The following is a 6000-nucleotide window of genomic DNA, read 5'->3' as shown; positions in this document are numbered from 1 at the left end:
ACTTACCACGGCAGGGCCCCAGGCCACAATCGGAGGTGATTTCAATCGCGCCCAGAATCAGTCAACACCAGACGGAGCCTAAAAAAACCAACGCGAGATCAAAGAGAATTCTCTCTGGCGAGATGGAATGAATGGAAAGTTTTGAAACTTTTCAACATTATAGCTGGGTCGGGTGAAAGTTGGGAAAACCCATCCGTGCTGTACCATGCAAGGGGGTCGGTCAAGTGCTATCTTTCTGATTTTATTCCTATAAAACCATTTAACAAAAAATATCCCACTAAATTTCAAAACTTCAACGGCCGTTGAGACCATATGAATGGGTTAATTAGTCTTTAAGTCTGGTACGTAATTTGTAATTAACATACTAGAGATGGGGTATACTTCCAGGTTGAAAATTCAAATCTTTAACGGCCGTTGAGACCCTATGAAAGGGTTAATTACTCTTTTAGTCAGGTACGTAATTCCTAATTACCATCCTAGAGATAGGGTACACTTGCAGATAAAAATTAAGATCTTCCATGATTGAGAAGACCATACAAAATGGTTAATTAAGGGCTCTACCGGAGTTTTGCGGGGTCTCTATGCTTACACGTGCAAACGGCAGATCACCTTTTACCTCTACCAAATATACAGTGCCAGTGGAGCCCTTTAGGCTTTAATATATTATAGGTTTCAAATTTTATGCAATGACTAAATTGTTTATAAATTATTAGTGAAAAGCCTTCCAACTGTGTTTATTTTCTCTCAAACTAAAAGCTTCAAAGAAGGCAACAGGGTGTAATGAGTCAAACATAATATTTCTAAATTACATAAAATTCTTGTGATTGTTATCTGCTCATATTCTAATATTATTCAAAAATTCGTTTAAGTTAGATTTGTTAGAAACATTTCAACCATCAATCGGTGAAAATGCTGAACTAGATTTGATGTAAAGAAATTATTTTGTATTGTGGTGATATACATCACCGTTCTCTCATTACGAGAATTTAAAATCGAAAATGGAATGATCGTTTAAAAAATAACAATTTTTTCACGACAACAGAGAATAAGGGCTACTTTCGATATCTCTATAAAACACATCATACATCGAATATATTCCTCTGGGTAGTTGATTTAAATATCCTGTTTAGAGTCAAATATTCAATTCTATTGCACCTCCACGGTTGACACGGAAGCAGTAGTTCTTATCGTTCCACCAATGAAATTACACAGTATTTAATAAGCCAATTTTTATATATTATGTGACTTTATAAAAAGTATTTTTTATATTTGGCAGTATTTATCTTTTTGATTTTCGTTTTGAATCAATAAATAGTAAATTACTATTCAGTTCATATGATAGATGGCGTTATTAGCTTAAACGTTTCGGGTGAAAGGTTGCAGCTCTGACCATTGACGACAAAGTTAAACTCTACACTTTCCTTACACCGAAATTTAGTTTATCTTGAAACGCATACTGAGCTGATCTGTAAGGCTTATTTTTGCCAGTTCAACCTCCAATCATTGACCCTAGCAATATAAAGGTCGTATCCAAATAGAAGTCCAAGGGCAATGGTTACTTTAATCAGGGATCTTAGGGCAGAAGGAGGAGCTTCATTTTTCTGCAGAATACGGCCGCTGGTAAACCGACTACGAACCGGGAATAACCTTCTTCGTTGTGGAAAAACGACATCACGCTCATTTCATGCCTCACGATCAACAAATCTTTTTTCTTCAACTCAAAATTTTGATTTAAGATGCACACATCCAATTTCAATACCCGCGTCAGCGAAATATGCTCATTTAGTCGCAATCAGGGCAAAAACATATATTAACATTACTGTAGGTGATATTGTTGAATTGCAAGCTAATGTGTATCTACCGATAAACGTTAAGAGTAAAATTAATATAAAATGTATTTTATTTAAACCGTTCCATTTTAATTCTTTTAACTTTGACAAACAAATACCACTGTTTTCACTTTATTTTTGTTTCAGCACTTCATTCTCTAAAAATCTAACCTTTTTCATTACAAAAATATAATTCTGTTTATTGTTCAATAAAATTGGTTTACAGTAATAAGTTTCGAAGCATTGGATTTTCACAATTTAAGTTGAAATAATATTGTAATTCTAAAAAACCTATAATTTGATAGTTTTAGCTTTTTAATTAAAATTGATTGGAAAATGACGCAAGAAATTTCATTTTTAAAACCGAAATGATTAATTGTATATAAAATTCATTATAAATTTGCTAAGGCCATAAATTAATGATGTACAATAAATAAATCTATATCTATGTAAAGCATAGTCCTGACTGACTGACAGCTAACCAACGCCCAGCCAAAACCACTTGCCTTAGAAGGCTGAAAATTTGCAGGAACGTTACATATAACTAGTAGGCGCGTACTAAGAAAGATGTTTGGTGGGCAACGCCGAGTGCCTTCGCTCCTAGGGTGGTAGAGAAATATTAGTTATCAATATTATCTACAAATTCTTTATATATTTTGGTGGAAGTTCTTATTACACGTGAGCGACGTTGGCAGTTTTAACCATATATATATCAATTATCAAACAGTACAATTTTCAATAAAAGAGAAATAAACACAAGTTACCAGTCAACAGATGAACACATGTAAGATGTTTCTTTTATTTCGAAAAAAATAACAGTAGTTGCGACTGAAAGCAAATCAAAACCAGAACTTAACTATGCGCGAGTGAAATGCCATCTATATCTATATTAATCAAAAATGTCTTGATTAGAATCAAGACCTAAAAAGTATCGATAAGACTGAGGTTATCACTTGTCTGAAGGATCAGATATTAATTTTTCTTTTTAATTGAAACTTAAATGCATGCTTAAGAAAAAACAACGTTCCATTACCGTTTTCCGTTGAAATAAATTATTTTACTGCTAATCAATTTCAAAAATTTACTTATCTCGGCTTTTCGACCACAATTCCATTCCCCGAAAACATTTTATCATTACATTAATTACTTTTGGGAGAGTACGTGTATGGTTTAGCGTTCCTAAAGACGTTACATCCCCATTCGAGACCGGCACGCTTCGCAGTGGAACATTTTAATTATTCTAAAACCAATGGCGCCAAATTCAATAGGGGCAGTAAGATTTTTACTCGCGGTTTTTGCAAAATGATGTAATATCAAGTGTACTTTAGTCAACCGTCGTATTGTTCTCTCTCATAGTTCAGGGCATGATCAGTGTTACTGCCCAATTTCTCTCTCTAGTTTCTAACAATGGTTAGAGACTATTTGACATGGCACGGCACAACGTTATATACATTTGTAAATTCAAAGTAGCACAAAAGGAAAAAGAATCCATTTTTTAATATTTTTGTTTGAAATAAATAAACTCATTAGTTATAACTAATATAAAGTCAAGGGAATGGCACCGGTAATGAGCAGCAAAAAGAGAGGAAAGTTTGCTTCCAGTTAGCAGAGGGACATGGTAGTGAAAATAGTAATCTAGAATTTTGTTCGTTCAAACCTTAATATATCATGAAAAATTCAAGTGAGGAGGCAACACTACCTAGAAAGATTGATTTTGGCAGATAACAGCGAAAAAATTATGTTCTGCACACACTGGGACTATGGGGGAGTTTCAGGGCCGCAGGTCGCACATGATGAAATTTCAACTCCAGTTTACATCAATTCTCCCTGGTCGTACTAGTAGAAGGTTAAGCTATAGTTTGCTCAGGTCCTGTTAGTCTAGAAAGGGTTATATAGTACTTGTAACTTTTAAAAGGTTGTTTTCATGGCTAAACAGACCGCTATTACAGTTTTTTATTGTTTTATAGGTTATTTGAACACGTTATCTCCCAAAAGTAATTAATGTAATGATAAAATGTTTTCGGGGAATGGAATTGTGGTCGAAAAGCCGAGATAAGTAAATTTTTGAAATTGATTAGCAGTAAAATAATTTATTTCAACGGAAAACGGTAATGGAACGTTGTTTTTTCTTAAGCATGCATTTAAGTTTCAATTAAAAAGAAAAATTAATATCTGATCCTTCAGACAAGTGATAACCTCAGTCTTATCGATACTTTTTAGGTCTTGATTCTAATCAAGACATTTTTGATAAATATCTGTTCCTTCAGTCTTCATTTTAATTAAGAATGTTAAGAAACTGTTTTACATTTTCAAAATCTGCACTTAGCAGAAACATGTATAAAGGGGACCATAACTTTAGCTCAATCAGACATTTATTTATAATGATACTTAAAAAAAAAACCTATATCATTAAAAGTTTGTATTCTTATTGTAATTAACATAGTACAATTTTTTACAATCATTTATTGAAACGCGAGGCGCCCCCCTAAAAATTCCAGAAATAGGACCAAATTGACAATTTTTAAAAAATTTTAAAAATGCTGATTTATGTCCGTTTAACATTCGCTCAAAATTGTCATAAGCCCAATATGAAATTCGGATATCCTTAAAATTTCACAAAGACGATCCGAGATTGTCAATTTCAAACTTTTTTTGTAGCATAAACTTTTTGATATTAAGCTTAAAACCTTAAACAAAATATAGCCAGGGCTACCCTAAAAGTTCACAAAGATGATCCAAGAATGTTAATACGCCTAAAAAGTGCCATCTTCAAAATATGTAGCCGGGGAAAAGAGAGCGCGATCGAGTGGGCTATGCTAGTGGTTGGAAATCGCTGGGGTTGGGACAGGGATAAGGGAGTTGAGATGGATTGGAAATGATGATGGGCGACCTTCAGAACTGTATCTCTCCCAATGTACCTCGCGCACGCCCCTACCCTTGGTAGGCGATTGCTAAGTGCTGCCGCGTAGCGCCATTTTATTTGTATGAGAACTAGCTTCTATTTTGAAGATAGAGGGAGCGCCCTTTACAATTTCGTCCAGTACGACCCTACCTAACCGCTGAGGATGCTGGGAGGACTATGGTGCCGTAGGTGTATATGGAGTATCCTATGGAGCAAATGTTTACGAAGGAGAGAAGGGGCAAATAGTACTATTACATAATCAAAGGATATGCCCGTATATCTAATATAACCAGAGTTACGAGCTTCCAAAACTTAGTGTAATGTTAATCCTATGGAGGAGGCAAAGTACCTACAAGTACATACAAGCACCCACAAGCACCCACAATTACCCACAAGTACCTACAAGCACCCACAAGCACCCACAAGTACCTACAAGCACCCACAAGCACCCACAATTACCCACAAGTACCCACAAGCACCCACAATTACCCACAAGTACCTACAAGCACCCACAAGTACCCACAAGTACCTACAAGCACCCACAAGTACCCACAAGTACCTACAAGCACCCACAAGTACCTACAAGCACCCACAAGTACCCACAAGTACCTACAAGCACCCACAAGCACCCACAAGTACCCACAAGTACCCACAAGTAATCACAATTACCCACAAGTACCCACAAGTACCTACAAGTACCTACAAGTACCCACAAGTACCTTCAAGCACCCACAAGCACCCACAAGTAATCACAAGTACCTACAAGCACCCACAAGTACCCACAAGCACCCACAAGTAATCACAAGTACCCACAAGTACCCACAAGTAATCACAAGTAATCACAAGTACCCACAAGTAATCACAAGTACCCACAAGTAATCACAAGTACCCACAAGTACCCACAAGCACCCACAATTACCTTCAAGTAATCACAAGTACCCACAAGTACCTACAAGTACCCACAAGTACCCACTAGTACCCACAAGCACCCACAAGTACCCACAAGTACCCACAAGTACCCACAAGTACCCACAAGTACCCACAAGTACCCACTAGTACCCACAAGCACCCACAAGTACCCACAAGTACCCACAAGTACCCACAAATACCTACAAGTACCCACAAGTACCTACAAGTACCCACAAGTACCCACAAGTACCCACAAGTACCTACAAGTACCCACAAGTACCCAGAAGTACCCACAAATACCTACAAGTACCCACAAGTACCTACAAGTACCCACAAGTACCTACAAGTACCCAGAAGTAC

This window comes from Phalangium opilio, unplaced genomic scaffold, assembly GCF_054372755.1.
Source record: "Phalangium opilio isolate 3A_F unplaced genomic scaffold, DU_Popi_V2 ptg000032l_1, whole genome shotgun sequence".
Taxonomy (NCBI): Eukaryota; Metazoa; Arthropoda; class Arachnida; order Opiliones; family Phalangiidae; genus Phalangium; species Phalangium opilio.
Note: the sequence above shows the minus strand (reverse complement) of the source record.